Raw genomic sequence first — 22,015 nt, 5'->3', positions numbered from 1 at the left:
TCCCTGCCATAAAGACTAAATACAAAAACTAGGTTAAAAAAAATGTTGTGATTAACCCTGTTTTATAGAACTAAAGTGCAAAAGGCTTGTAGGGCCAAACTTTGAGGAGTTCTGCACTCACAAAGCAGCTCTAAATTCAGGGGTCCTAAATTTTTGGTCGGAAGCATGCCTACACAGCAAACTGAAGGAGGATTATCACACGCCTGCTTATGCTGTACTTGTCTGTATGCACGACATTAACGATGAAGATGTAACAACAGAAAGTTAGAACGTATTGGCAATCACAGACCGTATAGTACAGGGCTTTCAACATAATTGCTAACATACATTACAATAATTCATGTCCTTATGTCTACAGAGATATTGCTACCCATTCTGGCTAAGTTTCATTATCCAATCATACCTTCATTTCAATTTGTAGTCCTATTTTCTGCAAGCTCCTGGTTTTCAGAAGCCCATGGAAACATCACATGTAGCTTCCTTTCTCAGTTGCAAAACCAGATACATCAAAATGAAACTGTTAAACCATAGAGGAACAGTTCATCTCTACTTCTGCAGTAGAATACTTAGAATTATTGCATATATAATACAACTCAGTAAAGTTTAAGGAGTTCCTGAAAAAGTAATCTTGCTTTGTTATCTCAAATTGATAGGCTAGAGAAATTTGTAAGAGATTTAATAACTGCACATGGCTTCACTAACATTTTTATGGACAGCTCAATGAGAAAAGAAGACAAAACTTACTTCTAAGATCCATTTTAATCTGCTACTTCTGGCTTTAAGGCATGCAGGCAAAGAGCGTACATGTAAATTTAATAAGAGATGGACAGAGGATAGTTGGCACCATTTTCTTCACTGCCAAAGAGAAAACAGACTGAAACGTTACCTCCACGACTATATTTGAATTTTGGATTCTGGATGAGAAATTGTTGAGTCCACTTCCATGTTACCAAAATTGCTGCTGCTAACCCCAATGACTATACATAGACATATCTCAGAAGCTCTCCCCTCATTATTTTTCCTATCCCTTCTTGCAGAACAAATTCTTGCTAAAAGACCTTGGTAATTCAGATTATTAAACTTTGTGTAGCATGTGTGGCTTCTCACAACCCAAACCAATAACAGAACATCACGGTGCAGACACAAAATTGTTTATCTAAGTAACACAATAAAATATTGATTACTCATGAATAAGCCAGCACTGAAGGACAAATACTGTATTACACCAGTACTGAAATTAACTTTGAGGGGTTTGAGCCGGAGCATCTGTTATATGTTCTATTTTAACTGGCGCTACATAAAATCCGGCAGTTTTGATTCCCAAGGGCATGAGCAAGTATTTTCTTTGGTTTAGATTCAGGCAGTTTCCCATACAACGCAGGATTTGCTGCAAGTTCTTTTAACAACAAAAAGCTGACATAAGGTTATATTGCAAAGATATCTGCAGGTGTCCTCTCTAATTCACAATTCACAATACTTGTCACAGTTAATGAGGTTGGTACCTGTATTGGTTTTGTTTCAATAAGAGTCCACCCTTCTGATAGCTGCAGAAAAATTGTAAAAAAAAGTCTCCTTCATATCTTTGAGGGTTGTCTTCTATTTCAAAGTGAAATTAAGACCAGAGATTGTAGATGGCAACCAAGTCAAACTTTCAGGGCTTTTTTAGGAAATTTTTGACTACGGGTCAAGATGAAACTCCATGAAACCATTTTCATTTTACAGACTGAAAACTTGGGGCACATAAGTTGACAACAGGACATCAGAGAGGGGATAAGAATACAGACTTCCCTTCTCCTAAACAAGAGGAACATAGGATCGTAGCTAGCACATCCCGTACATCTCCTTACATGTATATATATCCCCACAGGAGTAAGCAGAAAAGACATGTATATGTATGAGACATGCACAAAGATCTGATTACAGCATCAGGGGTGGAAAAGAACTTCTGACCTATATTTATCCCGTTATCTAGTTATCCATCTATTCAATTACAGCACCACAGCATTCACATGTCTTCACCTTAGAATTCCTGAGACAAAGAATGTTCTGAATGTGAGTTGTTTTCCAAGTCATTCACAGAGACACCTCTGAAAGCAGCTTATGATCAGTCCTTTTCATGCAAACAGCATATTTCCTACGTTCATTCAGGCAAGAAAAATACATGGCACTCCTCAAAGCAGCCACTGCAGACCATTTCTGGCTTCAGATCTTCCAGCTAATTTAGAGACTAAAGTAAAAAAGCTACCATTGAGGGCTGTATGTATAGACCTGTGACTCTTCTGGAGTCACCATGTAGACAGACCAACAAATGAATTGTATTCCTTCAACTGCATAGCTTTTATTCATTTCTGTCTGAATCAAAATTCTGACAGTAATAGTCTAAACAGAGAAGCAGGCTTAACATTTCGTTGGTGGACTGTAGAATAATATAAGCAAGTAACTAGAGTGAAGTATAGTTTCCTCCTTTTCTCTTTTCCAGCACAGTTTGCAGAAGAACATGTTCTAACAGTAATTGCTTGTACAAAACGCAAGAAATTTTTGAAATAATTTGCGCTTCATGACACTTGCCTTATGAAGTGAGACACATGTAATATTCTGGGTGCTATTTTTTAATTAAAACCAAAGAGCAATCTTGATAGATTTTTTTATTTTGATAATGTATACGTCACCCCCTGCAACAAAGTGCTATGAACTAATTAGGTCTTGGGCAAAAACCAACTGCAAACCATGAATATGATATGCACTTCTTCACTGCAAAACATGAATAGGATGTGATTGATGGAAAGATATTTTAAGACAAATTATATCTAATCTCACTAGAACTAACTAAGTCTCTTTTTTAATTCCCTTTTGTTTTCTTCCTTGTCTTTGAAGTTAAACTGTTGAAAGTCTACTATGTCAAGCAAATATTATTTAGGGGATCCTAAACTACCTGTACTATGCACAGAATGAAAACTCTGTGAGGAATGCTCTGCTTAGCTTATTAGACATTACCTTTATGATTGTCTTGTATGAAAAGGACAAGAAAATCTGTTCTGATTCATTAGAATAAATCACTCTACAGAAGTAAAAGACCCAATTACTTCAACCTATGTTTCTACATCTAGCATGGCTTTGAAGTACAGAATTTTCCCAACAGCATGGATAGGAACACAACCGTAAGCACATCAGCAAAAAAATTTTGCCATAATAAAAGGTGGAACACTTTTAACAACTTTGCTGGTTTTAAAACTGTTATATAACATTTAGTTTAAGTGTCAACTTCTTTCTTTCATTTCAACTTCCATACCCCATTCAGGCTGTGAATTGGAACGCACATGGATACGAAGCAAAAATAAGTCAATGGCATTTCTCTTCTACATGGAGCTACTCCAGTACTTTGAACGTGTATGCATTTTACTGAATCAGGACAACAACGAAGTCTGCATAAAGGCATAGAAAACAAATGTAATGGGAAGAGAATTTATAATGAGTAAAATAATCATAAGGTAGATTTGCATTAGGAACTGTGTACATAGTGAGCTAAGTCTCAGGTTTTTTTCTAAGCTTTCCATTCCAGAACTTCCCCTCAGCTGAGAGGTATTCTGTTCAGAAACTGCACACAAAACAGCAATAGGCACAGAGGCAGGATTGCGTAACTGTGTATTGGTTTCAAGTCAATACCTTATCCTTGAAGCCAAAGTCAACGTACCTATGCTGCTTTGCATGGGCTGAAACCTTTCTCTCCTTGACTTGCAATCTAGAATAGCACTCCAAAGAATGATACCTAGTGTGATGTCAAAGTAGCTAAGTTGGGAATATGCCTTGTTTGATCGCATGGCCAAGAAATACCCAAGAGATATGCTGATGAGCCAAGAGTACAGTCTGCTGGAATTTGATAATGAAAATGGAGCTGTCAGACACTGATAAACAGACAGTGAAATGAAAGGCAAAATCAGTCATTTTACAGAAACTCTTTCATACTCAGGGAAAGGGATCATCAATAGCTTTGATCCTTTTCTTTTAAGATTTACTTTAATAATTGGTGTATTTAGGACCTATACTTCTGCCTGCATTTTTATTTCCAGCAGTAACAGACAGCAACTTCTTGAATGTGCACCACTGTGCAAGGACAAAGAGACAGACACAGCTCTTGCAACTTGGAAAAAGTATGTCCTTTTTTGATTCTTCTACAATTCATAATTGATAACTGTGTCTTACAGCACTGGAGGACTTTACACAAACAGAATTGAGGTCAAGTTTCAGTTCTGTATCTTTCAAATGCTCTCTTTGGGAATCATATATTCCAGTGCTCATCTACTACTGTTCAGAATTTAAGCTAGTTGCTGTTATTTAGCAAGCTAGTAAGAATTATGCTTCAACTGTACATCAGTTGTGCTATAAGTAAGCCAGCCAGCCAATCAGTGATGCTGATGCTGTTGATATAAGAGGGTGGGAACAGAACCAGCAGCTAAGATTCGTACATGTCACTACCACTAACTTTCTCTAGGATGCAAAGACTGACAGTTCATCCTGCTGGATTGTGGTGTCATTTGTTTGTATTTTGTCATCCGCATGGTAATGAACCATGTATCATTTTTAATACATGTATGCACAGTAGCTTGCACAGTGAAAACCCAAGTCACCTAGGAAGTTTCAACACATCCTACTGTAACAGGAAATGGCCTAAGACATCACCCCCTACTATAAGTCAAATCAGTGAATTTCTCACTTACTTTTAACAGACAAATTTCCCACAAGTGCTTAACAATAAATGTATTTTAAAGGACTAAACAGTCTGACACAAACATAAATTCCAATAGCTACCTTCTTTGCAATAGGGAGACCTTTGTGTATGTAATCATTCATTAAACTCCTCTTTTGATTTTCAGTTCAGTTCAGTGTTCATGCTCTCAAGTCACAGATTCCAGGCATAGAAGCAGACAGAAGTAAGGAATTTATCCTGATTGAAATCTCTCACAGGCAGTATACAAAGCTGGTAAAAAATAAGACATGCTTCAGAAGTTATTCTCACCTTAGCTACAAGGAATATACACCAGGAATATATTTCTGTTGTAACAGGACTTCTGGACTCTTCATAGCAATTTGGCAAATTACAAACCCATGAATGTTCCTAACTTAGTCATAGCAAATTTTTATTTTGTATGTATGTAGTATATCATCACAGGTTTCCTATATATCTAGATGAAACATAAGTTGCTTTCACCCCTGCGAGTAAAAAGAGGGATTTATGACAGAGGAAAGTTTGAACCCTTCTTCTTATCAGCAACTTCTTTAAAGGCTGCAAAGCCAGATAGTCTAACAGAGTCTTCTACCATACTGATGACTTTTCATAAGTTTCTTTGGGCAGACATCATACAGACAGTGCTCCACTATCACCAGTGTTAGACTTGCAAATCACCTTTCCTTCTAAGCTCCTGCTTCTTTAGGACTTTTTCACCAAATTTATTCTTCAACAAGTAGAAGCTCTATTGCCTTTAGAGCTTTCCCCAGTTTTGATGGCATTCTTCAAGACCAGGTCATGACCCAGACCCTTTCACAACATTACTCATGTAGGCCTAAAAAAACAGATGCATGGCCCAAGGACAGAAGCATTTTCCAAGCTTTACTGTGTTTCAGAGTAGCCAGGACACCAACAACACATCAAGGATGTGTTTGCCTTCACCAGAGAGCAGTTTTCTAGGAATTAAGATATCCAACCTGCAAGCTCCATGCCCACATGCTACTCCTCTCACTGGAGTAGATGGCACCCTGATTATGTTCTACAAGCATCTTTCTATGATACCTCACAAACCTTCTAATTTGTCTTGGAATATGCATACCAACTATTTTTTTTTTTCATGTTACATTTTTAATCTTCCTGTTATTTATATAGCTCCTATAACAGACTTTGATTTGAAACAGTAAATTTTTTTCTTAGTTTTATGAATTATCACACCTTGCTTTATCTCAAAACACACTGTGTAGAATAAGAACTATCTACAGATTTTTGGGTGCTTCCAGCATTGAACAGCAACTAAGAGAAGACATAAAATGTTGGGTTACTTTACTGCATCTAACTGTCACCATTCAGTACATGATTTTTTTTTTCACCTTGCTCTCTAGCCTGTCCTGCTGACAGAAGCCAACAAAAGGTGACAACAATTCTTACAACTACAGCTGTAACTTTTTATGTCTTTTTATGTCTAACTTCCTCTGAATTTGCTGCCCTGGGGATTTTAGAACTGTACATGGCCCTCTGAATACCAGAGTAGAAAATAAAACCTGCATGTAAATTCAGTTATCAAAAGCTTATCTGATTTTTATGCTGAAAGGTTATTTTTTGACCATCATGCTAGAAGAAAGTGTTTGGAACAGTTTTTGTCCAGGTACTTGAATTATTTAAAAAAAAAAAAAAAAAAAAGCAAGAAGAACAGACGGAAAAAAAGAGGAGAACAAAGGAAAAAAATCATTGCTTCTGTAAGTGAACAACTAGAACTTGGGTCTTGTACTTTCTGAAATCAAAGCAGTTGTGTTTTACTTATACATCAGAAAAAAATGGTTGGAAAGTTTAGCATAAATGTGATGGTGTACATGGAATAACTGGAGCAACATTGCAGACACATTTTCCTGTAAAAGTTTCATTAAAATCTGGACTCAAGCTAAAGAAGATGGAGGCAGCAGTGGAGACTCACATATAATGTGTCTGCTTGGCTGTAACACAGGATAATCTTGTATTTGCCTAATTAAAAAAAAAATGTGCACAGATTTTGGGTAATTTGGGTACAGATGGTAACTTATATGTGTATGGTAACTGGAGCATGTTTTTTATCTTTTGCATAGTTATGTTAACTGCAGCTACAAATTACCCACAAATGCACAGGCATATTTGCATTTTTAATCATTTGCGCACAATATTGAAATCCTGGATCCATAAATGCCTATCCTTTTTAAGATTATTCAAAAGAGGATTTTCCTTCACCTTGTTAACATTTCAGAACACTGAGTTGCAGCTTAGAGAGTGAAAACATCAAAAGAATAAGTAATGACACATCACTTCAGAAGAATATTGACCAGAGAGAATTCTATCTAATATCTGTTTCATTTTGGGTTTTAATTTCATTTTCATTTTGAACTTTAAAAATTCAATCTGGACAGTATTTGAGTTTGCTGAGATAAAAAAAGGTAAAGAGGGAAAAAGACTAAAAAATATTCTCCAGAGTTTAATTTCTTAATTTCTCAATATGAAATACATGAGGTAGACGGGGAAAAAAGAAAGATAACATACTACAATCACTGGAAAAGTACTTGATTCTTACAGGCTAACTGGGTTACTGTACTCCTGAGAGATCAGACCTTTACTGGATACTTAAGTAAGACATTTGAAATCAACAAATTTGAAAATTTGAGATTGTATGTTTATTCTAGAAAATCCTGTTTTCCTCTGATATCAAGTCCCATATGATATCTGATGCAGAAAAAGAAAATCCCCAAATCCTCTATGCTATAAATTACATAATAATAGACCAGAGCTTATTACAATCACAGGGAAACTTCGGATATATAATGGATAAATATTGCAACAGTAGTTCATAATTAATTAGATCCCAAACAAGACTATTACTTTTCCACATTATGAGCAACACACATTTGTAGAAATTCTAATAATTTGATAATATGGAGAACCTGTTTAAATTAAATTGCATTTGTAAACAAGGAAAGAATTAAAAGATTACTTTAGAAGGAAAAGATTTTTAGATGTGTTACTATTTGACAGTATGTCAAGTAATAGACAATTACTGGCAAAAGCGAATTAGAGATCATCATAGAATCATTTAAGTTGGAAAAGACCTTTGAGATCATCAAGTCCAACCATTAACCCAGGACTGCCAAGTACATCACTAAACCATGTCATACAAGAAAAGAATATAAATCCTCTGTTACAAATTTTCAGGAATTTTATGGGTCATCAACAAAGAGACATCATTAATGTCCATATCCTCAAGAACATTTACAGATAAGTGATGAGTTTGAGCTTTGTTACTCTTCAGTAATATGTATCCAGGAAATAGAATAATCTATATTTTTTAAAGCTCACATCACAAAGAGAAAAAAAAAATATGAAAATTTAATACTTTGCCTCTGGCATCAAGCCAGTAAAAATGTGTTTAGGGAAGAAAAAAAAAAAGGGCTTCTGATAAACATTGAGATAGATAAATAAAAATAATAAAAGCTCCAGTCTGGTCACTTAACTCTCTGCTTGAGGTACTCTTTCTCTTCTGAAGCCGGAAGGTAGGCTTGAATCTGATTCTTAGGCTGATATCACCTACTCTGACAGCACACTGGGAGTGAATTCACACAGCCTCCTTTTTGGAAAAACGGCTAGTAAATCAGGAGTGTTAGCATAATAATCTGTGTGCCAAAAAGAGCCCAAACTGTCTGAGAGATCATTTTCCCCAAAACTGTAACACTAAGAAAGACAATCATCAGCCACATTAAACTGTAACAGAGACACTTTTGAAAAAAATTAGAAGTCGGCTTGAAAGGACTGTAAAAGAAGCAAGGAAAATATTTAACAGAGATGGGAGAGAAAAGGAAAGACAGCAGCATCAAAACAGCCTGAAAACAACCAGCAGTTGCTCCGCTGGCATTTCCACTTCTGTAAATTGCTTAGATTAGTTATAGAAGGGTGTTGAGAAATCTGTGTTTATTAACATTCTGTAAGCATCTAGCGTTATGGTTTATTACGCTGTATTGCTGATACTGATCCTGAAAGTATGCTGTATTGATTGCTTGTTAATTATTGTCATTAATAAATCAATTAACTACTTTGATCCTGATTTGATTAAAACTATGTGAATTAAGAAGTTTTCCTCTATGATCTGCTCTGGTAAATTGTAGTGCAGCTTCCAATCTGATTACTTTTCTTCCCACTTTGCATGGCTCCTCAAAACAGTACGCCTGCAGAGAAGCATTGGTAAAACACACCAGCTTTCCAGCTCTACTCCTGTGTAAGACTTGTAAGGAAAACATTATACCCAGCTTTACATGAGGAGCTGATTGCGCTTTGCTGGGACATATGGCTGACACCGCGAAGATCACTGTAACGAGTGTGTATAAGACTTGATAAGCTAGGGTTGCAAGTCCTTGGTGGAAACGGTTTTGCATCTTTCTAAAAATACTGTAACAAACCAGCTTAATTTTCAGGAAGTGGAACAAATAACTCTTCACATGTAATTTGATTTATTGACCCAGGGCAAATTGTTGATTCTTCAGCATTGTGCAGATTTATATGTTGTTTAGAATGTGCTTTCTATAAACCCAAATGATCAGATTCTTCTCAATTTGTGTTCACTAAGCAGTGGACTAAGGACTGTAACATAAAAAAAAAATAATCTTTCCCTGCTCATTTAACTCTTTATAAAACAAGCTTTTTGAACCATTGTAAAATTACATTATCTCAGTGATATTCTGTAGTGTACTAGAAAAAAAACAACAACTTTTTTTCCCCTCTTCATTATTACTAGTGTCACCATATTAATTTGTTCTTTCCATCCACTCTGATAAAGGCTGATTATTTGCCTTCAATAAATCATGCCCATTGACACAGCTGGCAACTTCATGCTGATTGCTACCTGTGATCCAGCAGTTCATGATTACAAAACTATTTTCTTCTAAACTCTCTCTCTCTGAAATGTACTCATGAAATTATACCGCAAGTCAAAAATGAAACAAAAGGCTAAAAGGCCTCTGATATTATTTTCTCTAATAAATAAATTATATTTTCTATTGCCAAGTTAAGATAGATCTGAGTTAGAGAGGACTGAAACCACAACTAGATTTGCTATCCTGAGTTTAATATAAACCACATCCCCATAAGATTTAACATGAGGGGTTTTGCATAGTAATGAGATTTGCTTACAGATAACAGCAGTTTTTTAGAAAAGCAGTTACCCTGCTTTCAAAGAATAATAAAAGCTTGCTTCATACAGAAATATAATTTGGGTGTTTGTTCAATGTATCTGCATATTTTCTAAAGAAACAGAGATCATTTCTCTTCCTACAACAGCAGCATTATCATTTCACTGAAATCTGGAGATCTTCATTGAGTCATGTTTTTGACCTTGTTATAAATGCCTCTGCTGAGCATTTGAATGAGCTGAATTGTTTGTAAGAAAACAATGATTAAATTTTACTGTGCTAAGGGACAGATACATACTTTAGAATATAAATACTTAAAAGAAAGAGAGGAAGAAAGAACTAGAAAAGCTATAATGATAGAAAAACTAATCAAGGACTGTAACAAGTTACTTTGCTAGATGAATAAAAAGTCACTCACTGGTGCAAAATTGTTGAATAAAGACTGCACAGTTATCTTTGTCGTATCACAGAGTTTACATTTCAAGTACTAGCTACATTTAAGAACTCCCACAGTACAGAAAACATTTACATTTAGGTAAAACTGCAGGCTGATTTGTCAGTTGAAATAAGTTAGTATGGCCTGACTGACAAAATTAGACACAAACTAATTTGCTGAAAGGTTTAGTGCAAGTCATGGGAAAAATATGAATTGTGCTGTTTTACAGAAGCATAAGACCAGCACAAGCAAAGAATAACTGCTTCAGTACTGTAACTCCCATCTAGGAACCTACATCCTCCATCAGACATGTCATATGTATTACTTTGGTCGGCTACTGATGACTGAAGTCATCAGGTGTGGAGAGAGGAAGAAATGGCTATAGAGAGCACAACAGGAACAAATGGGAGTGCTGGAAGATAGGTGCCTCAGTATTATATTTTATCTGCTTGTTCTACATACATGCATTAAGGAAACAAGTGCTGAAATCTATCCAGATGGCAGTAGAGATACTGCTTGCACCAGGAAACTTATGTCTGCCTTCTTCTAACACTCTTTTCAACAGCCTGACATGAATTCCTTAAAAGACCTTTGACTCTGGTTGCCACACAGGTATGCAACAGAAGTCGCAGGAGGCAATTTGCCCAAGTATAAGGTTCAGCCAAACTCAACCTTACAGACATTGCAGCATAGTATCCACTGGTTCACTCGTGTCTCTCTCAGTCTACAAGTTGTACTGAAATCCCTTCAGAGCCTGGAAAGGGCATTCAACTTACACAGGTTGTAAAAATCTAACACTCTAGAGGAATGCTCTTAAGTATGTTTGGAGCTTTGCCAGTGGCACAACACAACCTTGTGCAGACGTTTTCAAGAGCTAGAAATATTTTCAAAACTGAAATCTGGAGTTCATGCTTCACCTGATAATAACAAAATAGTGCAAAAAATGCCTTAAACATACATTTTGGGTTCTTTTTACAGTGAAGAGAAAATAGTTTAATTTGTCACAGTTGTTAGTTAAGCACTTAATCACATGGGTGAGAGTAATATCAGTAAAATGGGATACAATGGAATGTCAGCTCAGATGATATGAAGTATCAATTATCAAAACAAAAGTACAGAGATAGTGGGAATAAATCTCTGAACTAGATGACAACGTGAAAACAAAAAGCTTTCCCTGCTCCTCAACCAAAAAAATTGCAGTGGACCTGTGAAGTCAAGGATGAAGCTATACAAACAGAAGCAACAAGAAGGGAGTATTTTAATCTGAATGAGTTGAGTGAAATGAAATCTAGGAGGCAGAGTGGAGATTTTGAAATAATTCCCTAAGTAACAGCTATTAGCTTTTCTCAGGTGCACAGCACATGCATGTATCTCCAGGGCTGTGCATGCACCTTTATTTCATGTGCCAGTTGACAGAGTCGTGCTACTTAAAATTGAATCACATACCAGCATATCTAGATGGTAGAAGAATGGCAGTAAGGAAACAGGGCAGGGAGAAACGGAGAAGATTCAAATCCTCCGGCATCACTTTGTTAAACAGCATATATCCTTCTGCCTTTTTTTTATTTAAAGGGGAAACATGAGGCATCTTCTCAGGAATTCAGTCTGAGGCGTTGTGAAAGGGGACTACACTTTGTAGCACAGAAGGTTAATATGAACCTGTCTAAAAATGAAATGTGGCAGGTGTAATCAGTCAGCATCCAGACACGGCTATGCAGTAACTTGGATAGAATTTTCTCCAGCAGCCCACACGCACCCAGCACACTGCACATGATGAATACAAAAATCAGTGTAGCTGAAGATGAAATGCTTGTCCCATCTTATGCCACCATGTGGCTGAGCACAGCTGCGTGCAACATTATGCAGTTGAATGTGTATTAGACTGCCAATGCTCTTAACTGAATTACTGAATTCAGCGACACACTGACGTGCCATTCCCTGATCTATAATAGTCTCTCTTTCTTATAGTCTAAGATGGCTTTGACTTCGTGGTTGCAAAATGCAAGTCTATTCTTTAGGAATGTGAAATGTTCACAGAGGAGAGAAAGAACAAATCCTCTTCTGCCTGTGCTTAGGAATTGTGGGCATGAATGTACATAGAATGATATGATCACACTTCTGTTTTCAAACAGGACTGCCTATATCTGCAATTCCGTCACTGAGTACACCATTACACCTGCAATGATTTCAGCCTGTGGGTGGACTGGAGATGAAAGACCTTGCACCCACAATGTGAAGAACCAACTTTAACCCTTCTGACTGACAAGTTTGTCAGATTTCTTAGAAACAATTGGCAGAAACGGGTTTTGCCTTAATATTTTTCCTGTGTGCCCAACTATAATGGAAATTATAATTTTGCCTGAAGTGACACGTGGATTTCCTTTGTAGTATATTATATCCCCAGTCCAAACAGGGACTGGCTGGAGATCACAGTTCCCTAATGACAGATCCCTGGGGCAACTAGGACGAGACTAGGAGATGACATTTGCATGTGGCAGAACCAGCCCCAAAGTACTGTTCTCAAAGGGGATTAGGTCTTCCAGTTTAATCGTACCTGACACCACCAACTGTTTGTTCCAAGATGAGGTCCCAGACACAATATAAATTATGATGTAATAGCCATGCCTTCAGTGTAGGGCCGTGACTCACTTTTGAGTAGGATGCTTTGTAAAACATTCTTGAAAACTAGGTTTGCCTATTCTGCCTCTCTCTCCTTAGATTTTAGCAATCTTTCTTCTCTGTATCTTTCTAATCTGGTTTTCTCACCTTCACCTGAAAGGTGACTGCTTTGGAGGGATGAATGATGAGATCTCTGTGGTGTCTGAAGACAATTCTGGATGAAAGATGTTGCAGGAATGCAAGTCATTGCCAGTACTACATTTCTCTGTTTTATGGTTGTTTAGCCCCATTATATTCACTGCTTTTTTTCTTCACCAGCTGTTTGCACATGTGATCTCTTCTTTCAGTCACATCCTTCTTCTCTATTTCTGTTTATCCTACCATCTTTTCAATCAATCAGTGCCTTCAGTACTCATTTCCTACTTAAGAATCCACTGTATTTCAAGGTGATTTAAACTGACAGTAACGAGGACAACTCGTAACGAGGACTCTAACAATGGTCTGCAAGAAAACAACCCTTTGGTATTTACCAACATGTAAAATACAGAGACTTGTTACAGCAAAAAAAGAATAAAATATGCAGCATAATATGCATGAAACTAGGGCACCACTTACAAATGGAGTCACCACCCAGGGAGTTGCATCACATTAAAGAATTGGCTTTCATTTAAAATTTTCAAGATGACTGAAGATCACCATCACTGCTGAAGCTCCAGTTCAACACAATACAAAAACCTTGCTCCAGATGTAATGGAAAAGATACAGAGCAGAAGTAGTTTGCAACCTAAGTTCTAAGAATCTACATTTGAAAAGAAGGAGTCTTGGTTAGTTCTCACCATGACAGCTAGAACTATTTCCATATCTTAATCCAATGATGGATATGAGTTAGAACCAGAACCAACATGTTCACTATTAGTGAATTCAATTCACTATTACTGTTCAATTTGAAACAAAACTGCAAAGACCCTTTTCCTTTCCAGAGGGATTTATTGACCACTTTTATTCCTGCTTTCCACATCCACCAGTTTTATGAGACTTTTGTCCTGGAAAATGAGCTATTTGTTCCCATTTTGTCATTTTTGCTCAATGGAGATACTTTCTATCAATGGTTTGCTTAGTATCCTAAAAACTTGGAAATCTGATAGTAAGGTTTCAGAGCAGAGGGAATAATAAAAAAAAAATCTATACAAGAAATATTTTAAAGTGTTTTGTATTCATCAGCTTCCAATACATAGTAGAGCACTGTTGATGGAAAACTTGCGACTTACTCTGCTGGCTCTGCATCGCAATGTGTTTAGTATCTATGGCTACATACAGCCCCTAGATTTGGGCAAATTATCAAGCATTCCTGGGGACATTCCCCTTTGGAAACACAGCTGAAGCAGAATCTACCTTTAAAGAATGCTGAAGCACACACACATTTACTATGAAATGTCTGTTGGAAGAGTGTAGGCTAGAAGGCAGGATGTAGATGCAACGGTACATATATTTTCTTGTTATGATAAACAAGAAAAATAATTTCTTCCTACACTGCAATAGATGCACGTTTCAATGCAGGCGAACACTTTTTCCCCCCTTACCTTCTTATTTAAGCAGTTTCTTTAGGTTTTGATGACACATCATGAATTTTCAAAAGGGAAAATTTAAAATGCCATCACAAACAGATAATGGCTTTTGGGCTTTGCTTCAATCCATTTTGTCGGGTTAAAACCAAACCAAAATCAGGAATAAAAAAATACATTTTCCTCAATATCAGTGTTTCTCACTCTGGCCTCCTTACAGGTTTCTCTCACTGCCTTGTGAAGCATTTGATGTCAGTCACTGCTGGCAAGGGTGTGCTGCAGTAGACAAATGACTGGTTTGATGCAATATGGCAGTTCCTATGCTCCCAAGTGATATAGTCAAGAAAGGAGCAGGAGCTCTTGCACTCACAAATAAGATTTTACACAAATAAAAAATTCATTCTAATCCTACTGCCAATTCTCACTGCTAAAAAATACTTCCTCCCCTCAGCCTGTCCCAAAAACTTACACATTTATGAAGATTGTAATAATTCTTTACATATCACAAAGCTCCAGTCTTACCAGGTGATTTTAAACAGAGCTGTGTGCCTCTCCTTAAATTAAGAAATAATACTGTTTGAGAAGAGGGATGAACATATAGGTAAACCTAGTCACACTTTAGGCTCAGCGTAGATTAAAATTTTCCTGCATGCAGGTGAGCTCACTCGGTACTACTGCTGCAACATTGTAGCTGCTGCTCTCAGCAGGACTCAAATCACTGCCTCGCATCTTAGTCCCCACACTCGATTACTCCCCTGTAGATTGCCACAGGCCCAGCTTCACTCATGCATGGCAATGCTGCATCCAGCTCTAGAAATACATCCCTGCTTTCCATGGGAAGAAAAGAGAACAGTGACGAGGGTAAGCCAGAAAAGAGCACAAGGGAAGACTGAGCAGCAGCAGCTGAGGTCTAGACGCAAGATAGCTTAGCTTGAAAAGCAAAGGAGAAATGCACAATATTCCACTGTACTATGCTGCTATCACCTGTAACCAACATATGCTTCTCTGCCAAATGACTGCTATAAGATGATAATTTTATCCCAGTGTTCACTGCAATTATGCCAAAGCATCCTTGACATAGGAGAGTGTCTGGTTTCTAAAACACTGTGACTGGGACCTGCTTTTAACTGTTTAAGCCAATATAGAGCTTACCAAAACAACTGCAAACATCTTTCCTGAAAGGTTTCATCCTAATAGCTAGACTTGGAGCTGGTGCTTAACAAGGGATGATTTTGGCAGAGCTCTGCTTTTCTGCACTCTGGGCAAGAAAGCAATTAGAGGTTTTATTTCCTTTTTTAAGAATAAAAATTGAAAGGATTAGTCATCTCTGTTTTAGTCAATACTATCATTTTGAAAGACATTTGTGGCACAGATAAAACATTGCAATCAGACTCAGAAGGCCCTGACATAAGGAATAAAACCACCACCACAACTGTCTTCTTTCAGGATACTGGGTAAACCATGTATCCCCTGAACATAAAAGTCTCAAAAGCTACAGAAGCTCTTAAATATAGCTTTTCCACTTATTTTAGTTCAGTAACAAACATTCCTCCCATTCATTTCTTGCTTAGATTATTAACTCCTCAGGGCTGGCCCGGGTTGCAAATTCGTACAGTGCTTAGTCTATGTGGACGGACTGTGCTCATGGTTTTGGGAGCAGTAACCATGTATAGCAGGGCAATTCTAAAGACTCTAAATACTCATGCATCTGACTTCCATTAAATGGAATTTTTTGAATCGTTGCTTGTGGCTCCTTTTGAATACAGTAGTTGCAGAAAGTGTGATTGTTGACTTTGAGAATGAAAAGGGAAATGCTCAGGCAGCTGGACTATACAGTTCCTTCCAAGTAAATTGTTCTATTCTGTCTATTAGAATAACAAAGTGGAATAAAATGTAGATGGGGTCTAATTGCAGGAATCTTCTAATTTCTTATGAGCAGGCAGGATACCTGAATACTGAAACATTTGTATTGGACAAAATAATGTATTGATCTGTTGCTTCAGACAGATAATGGAAATGAAGGCACATATGAAAAAATAAAGATCTCCAAAGATGTTAGTTTTGTATTACAGGGGTTTTTTTTCCAATAGAGAAAGAGATGGAAATGTATTAAGCTATATAAGACTAGAAAGTATGTATTAAACGCACACATATAGGAGAATATGTTAAATTTTGATACGTGATATAATGATAATGCATATGCTGACTACATACACCGATAAAGGATAACTTTCTTCTGCTTCGACTGTTGCAGCATCACATTTTGCTAAAAATGAAATACCCTTCTACTTTCACCTTTACATCATTGATCAAATAAATGAAGATGCATATTGATCCTTTTGAAGAATAGGGATAGCAACCACAATAATATTTCCAGAGGCTTTGGGCAAAAGTGGACAGATAGAGGGCTTTGAAACACATTCCCTTAGTGTGCCTGAGAGTCCCAATTGCCTTGAGGAATGATACACACACATTTTTAACATGTGATTTAGTATCCACAAACAAATGAAAGATACAAAAAGAATGGTGTTTTTTGTTTTTTTTTTTTTCTGGAAATACAGTTCTTACAATTGACTTCCAATTCTCATCTACTGCTAATTTTTGTAATCTTTTAGTTCATATTTTTTACCACATAAATAAAAAAAATCTAATTGAATGGCATTTTCCTTCTTTAGTATCCTACACCACGTCATCCAAAGACCCTATTTTCCAAATCAGTTTCATCTTCTCTGCCTCCCCGTGTATTCTTCTTAGTTCAAAATGCCAACTATTAGCCCTAGCTATTTTTGTCTATAGCTATCTTTGTTCTTTTCTGGTCTCACTAAGAATTCTCTTTATCTTGTTCTCTTACTGCTTCTAGATGCCTATAGGTCTCCACCATCCCAGCTTCCATGACACCTGGGCATTTAAACCACAGGGTCTCAGTGCACCTCCCAACTCAAGTGCTTGTGAGCTGTCCTCCTTCAAATGCAACACAGGAGGTGTTGAGGGAAATATTCCATTGGAACAGTTTGCCAGAGAAAACAAACATCAAACTGATTCAGTACTGTGAGAAATTCAAGACTGAAAAATAGTCAATCTCGTGGTAAAAGTGCAATGACCTGTTAATGTAGCAGTGATACAAAATGATCTCCACAAATCAAACAAATCCAGATCTAAGTTGGGAGCTACAGGGAACTTCACTGTCTCCCCACCAGAAGATTGCATGCTAGTCTTTAGCCAGCATGAGTTCACCTGCTATACGCTAGAGAAGAAGAAAGTAAAGGACAGTAAAAAGCAACAACAACAAAAACCACCAAACCCCCCCCCCCAGTAGCAGTTTACACTGTAGCTTAGCTGGGTCATCTGTGGTACCGTAGCAGTACAAAATGACTAGATACATACCCCCTTCTAAACAGCTGCTAGCTACATTTGCTTCCCTTCAAGAAAATTACTGAACTGGATGCAAAGCTGTAAAGAGAGAATAAAAAAGTTTTGCACATTTTACTTTACTTTTTGTTCTAGTGAGCTATAACATCTAGTGAGCTAATCCATCTTTTCTCTTACCCAAAAGATTATTCCCTATACAGATACAGACACACTCATGTAATCAGAGTAATTATATTCAAAACCTAAATATATGTCCTTGAAATGGAGAGCTTTCATCTTTGCATATTGAACTAGGACTTCAGATAAGCAACTTCACATACCTTCTAATTTTCTTTAGGCAAACCTTATTCCTTTGCAAGGTTTTTCTTTAGACAACAAAGCTGTGAGGAAGCAGGCAAAGAACTGTGTGTGACATTTTTCTGAGCTTTGTATGAATTTGAAAAGCCTCAGAGGCATTGCTGGGAAGGAAGGAAACAGCAAACAACAACAATAAAAAAATTATAATGTCATTAAGGACATCCGAAATGACACTATCAATGTTAAGGAAATGTCTCAAAAGTGTGTTTTTAAAGTCTCATCGTTTAAGAATGCCACTGATAAATTCTCACAACTAAATGGTACTGCAGATACAGCACTTTCCAGCTAGTCTGGGCACAAATTTGCACCAACTGAAATTTGGTTTTGGTACAATATATTTGATTAGGCAGACAGAAACTATTGTGTACCCATGAATAAATCTTTGTAATAGTGATTTTACATTGATCTTTTTTACACAGGCAAGAAATCAAGTTATGCTACATTGGTATAAATCATACAGTCTTGGAGAATTCATCAATGGGTGTAATCGATTTTTTAAAAAGTACATCTCTGAGGTGCAAGTTTGTGCATATTAGTTCAAACTAGTCATCAAAGAACATGTTAGAAAGAATTCTGATTTCTGTCTTTGCTTTTTGCTCTCCACACTCTCCTCCCCCAAAACATTATGGACTTCATGGAACTTCTACATCAAGAATACTACGATATTAGTGCTGAATTAAAAACATTTTGCATTTTCTATTCCAGTGTACTTGATAGTATCTGACTGCATGTATTTTTTGTTATCTTGTGTTTTATGTCACCTCCATTTTGCGTTGCTTTTGCAAAACCTATATTTAAATCTCACAGCCACTCACCTTGCAAGGAAAGAAAACAGATTACCAGATCTATTGTGCCCTTGAATTCATAAAACTCTGTAGATGTACATTATTGTTAATAAAATCTTTGTTATGCTGACACTGTAGGAAACAAGCAAGGGCACAAGATAGCAGAAAGGGGCATAAGGGTTAGAAATAGATGGCAAAAGCCAAAGTGATACAATTTTCTTAAGAAAATAAAATGTGCATCTCTGTGATCTACCAGTTCCTCCTGCCATCACCACAAGCTGACCTCTGTCTTTTCTTTTCACTGTGCATATGCCCCAGCCAGGTCGATGTTATACTTCTTTCTGCCTGCAGGTCTCCCACTGACAGATTAGCTACCAAAGGCAACTCAAACCAGCAGGAATATATTCTAAAACAACGGAGACAAAATCTGGTTTAGGTAGCAGACAACCCAGTTCCCACCTCAAGGTTTGTCTACAGCTAGATGTAGATTACAGATGGTTGAAAGATGTTAGTAGTTTTTTTCATTCCTTTCGTTGTTAAAAGTTTTTGTTACTATTTATTAATTTTAAGGTAAGGGGAAAAAAACCAAAATCACACTTTTCATTATTGTGCTATACAAATGTCATAGGGAATTTGCTGCTGAGGGAAGGCAGGCATAGGCTAGGCAGAAGACATGGGCAGCCATAGCCTGCACAATTTACATCTAAAAGAATCAATACTTCCACTTTTCAATCTTATTCTTGCTATTCTGCATAGGAAGGGGGGGAAAATGCTTATTTCCTCGAATAAACATTAAACACTTAAACGCTTTTTGTTTCTTTAGCTACAAACTCCACAGAGTCTTCAAGTAATATCTCAGACCCTGTATTGGAGCTCTAGGTAATCTATTTGCCTTTACTTCTGGTTATACACTCTGCCTTTGCCTGTTATCTTCACCATGGTATTTTTTTTTAATAATGTGGAAAATTATTGACTGAAACTGACCTAAATGAATGAGGAAACTGCCCTTTCAGAAACAACTGAAGACTGATTCAGTTATGGGAATACATAAGTAAGAAAGGTATTGAAGAGTTCTTGATCCTACCTCCTGAAACCAGAAGTGCTGATAACCACATTGTGTTGTGCCAAAAAAAAAAAAAAAAAAAAAAAAAAAGTTAGAAAAAACATCTGATGTCTCAATAAAAATTGCTCCATGTCACTAAGAACCTGAAAAAAATCCCCAAATAAAGAAAATCCTGGAAAATCCCTAAATGGAATGTAAATAGGGGCTTTGAAAGATACCAACTTGGAGAAGAAAAGAACTCAAGAAACACCTCGAGGAACACAGGATAACAACTTTGGCTCACACTTTTCTCCCACTGGCCATGGCGAGTATAAGATGGAAACTGGCTTTTCCTCCCCTATGTCTAAGGATGCTTAGCATAGTTACTTCCTTAAGGACTGAGAGAAATTAGTATTACTCATGAAAATTCAAGTGCTTAAAAGAATAATTACTTGCATTTATGTATTTTTATTATTGTCAAAAAAAGAATAAATAAACTGGAAAAAATAGCTTTTGATAGTTGGATCACTAGAAATGAAACCTTGGTCGTAGATTTCTCTCTCGAGGAGAAAAATTACATAAGGTAGCTTGACAATGAGACAGAAGGACTTCAATGTTCTTGTTAAGCCTGAAAGAGAGAACTTGGCAAGTCCATTGGTTTAATGGAGCATGTCTTTGCAACCATCTATTCCTACTTGTCTGGCACTTGCTGGTATTGTTCAGCATAAAAGCAGTATTTATTCTGTGCCAGAACAAAATTAAGTGGTACACTCTGATCTCACCCATGGTGAGGGATTTATGGTACAAGGCATTGTGCAAAAAACAGACTAAATGTCAGGACTGGAAACCTTACAAAGCAAAGAGACAAGATGAGCTAAGAAGCAAGGGAAGAGAAAGAATGTGTCGGAAAAGAATCAGGGTTCTACTATAGGATATTGAAACTTAACTGCTAATGCCTTAACTGTATTTCAAATTTTGCTGTCTTTGACATTACCGAAACTGTCATTTTTCTATTCCTTATCCATTTCCCTAAAGGGAATTATGATTTTTTTAGCTATTAGGATAAGACACTTGACTGAGAAACCAAGTCTTTTAAACTTATCACTTCACACTTCTCTCAGCATTGGCTTATTCGAAACAAAAAATAATCTTCAGGTTAGGCTGTTTACTCTCCCTTAGGAAAATGAAGGTATTAAAATGCTTGGTTTTCTTTTTTAGCAAAAGCTGACAAGCTTTTATTTTCTTCATTTTCTTTGGTCTTGTGAAGTAAAAAGTGGTCAACTTTACTGGAAAAAAAACCCCAAACAAACCACCAAAAATCAGCTGTCTGCAGGGTTTGAGCTTGAGGGCCAGGGTAGGGTAGCAACTGATGGATTCAGACAGGTATAAAGATCCAGTGAAGTAAGTTTGTTGAAGACTGACATTCATACCCTTCCTTCAGGGGAATGTGTGATGTTCTAAAGAGACTTAATGGACAAATATTGTGGTTATAAAAAGAAAAGATCTTTCAGCAGCCACACAAGAGAAAAACTTGACTGTTAGAAGGGAAGTGACTGAAGAGCAACAAAAAATGTTATATTATTATAGGCAAAGAAGGTATGCCAAAAAACATAGACACTAATCTCTGTAAAGTATTAATGTGCTCTAATTTATACTGAAAGCTGAAAGAGGAAGTGTTTATTATTATACTAAGCGCTTCAGAAATCTCAACTAGATGTGGAACAGATACCTGCTTCTATCATCCAAAAAATGCAATTAATGTACCGGTTAGTCTGAGAAAACACAGCAACGGGAATAACTTGGTCATGTCTGTGAAAGGGTAGCAGACAAGTGTCCTAAGATTATACCAAACGGACCTTGCAAACATCTAAACTCAAATGAGCTTGGCATACTGAAACCCAAACCAGAGCAACCAGCATTGTCCAGGAGTAATTCCATCAAACAG

At 36.9% G+C, this 22,015-nt stretch overlaps 2 protein-coding genes across 3 annotated transcripts in view; one reads left to right on the top strand and one right to left on the bottom strand.

Moving 5' to 3' along the window:
- SPSB4 (splA/ryanodine receptor domain and SOCS box containing 4) overlaps positions 1–22,015 on the bottom strand; it is a 344,833-nt gene that overhangs the window by 32,320 nt on the left and 290,498 nt on the right. The window lies entirely within an intron of this gene.
- LOC308072856 (tripartite motif-containing protein 42-like) overlaps positions 1–22,015 on the top strand; it is a 58,468-nt gene that overhangs the window by 15,359 nt on the left and 21,094 nt on the right. The window contains 1 exon segment of the mRNA XM_080410336.1: positions 1–22,015. This exon segment is cut by the window's left edge and continues 15,359 nt beyond it. The gene's annotated coding sequence lies outside the window, so the exon portion shown is untranslated.

Source organism: Falco punctatus (genome assembly GCF_963210335.1).
Source record: "Falco punctatus genome assembly, chromosome: 13".
Taxonomy (NCBI): Eukaryota; Metazoa; Chordata; class Aves; order Falconiformes; family Falconidae; genus Falco; species Falco punctatus.
This window is presented reverse-complemented; position numbering and strand designations above follow the sequence as displayed.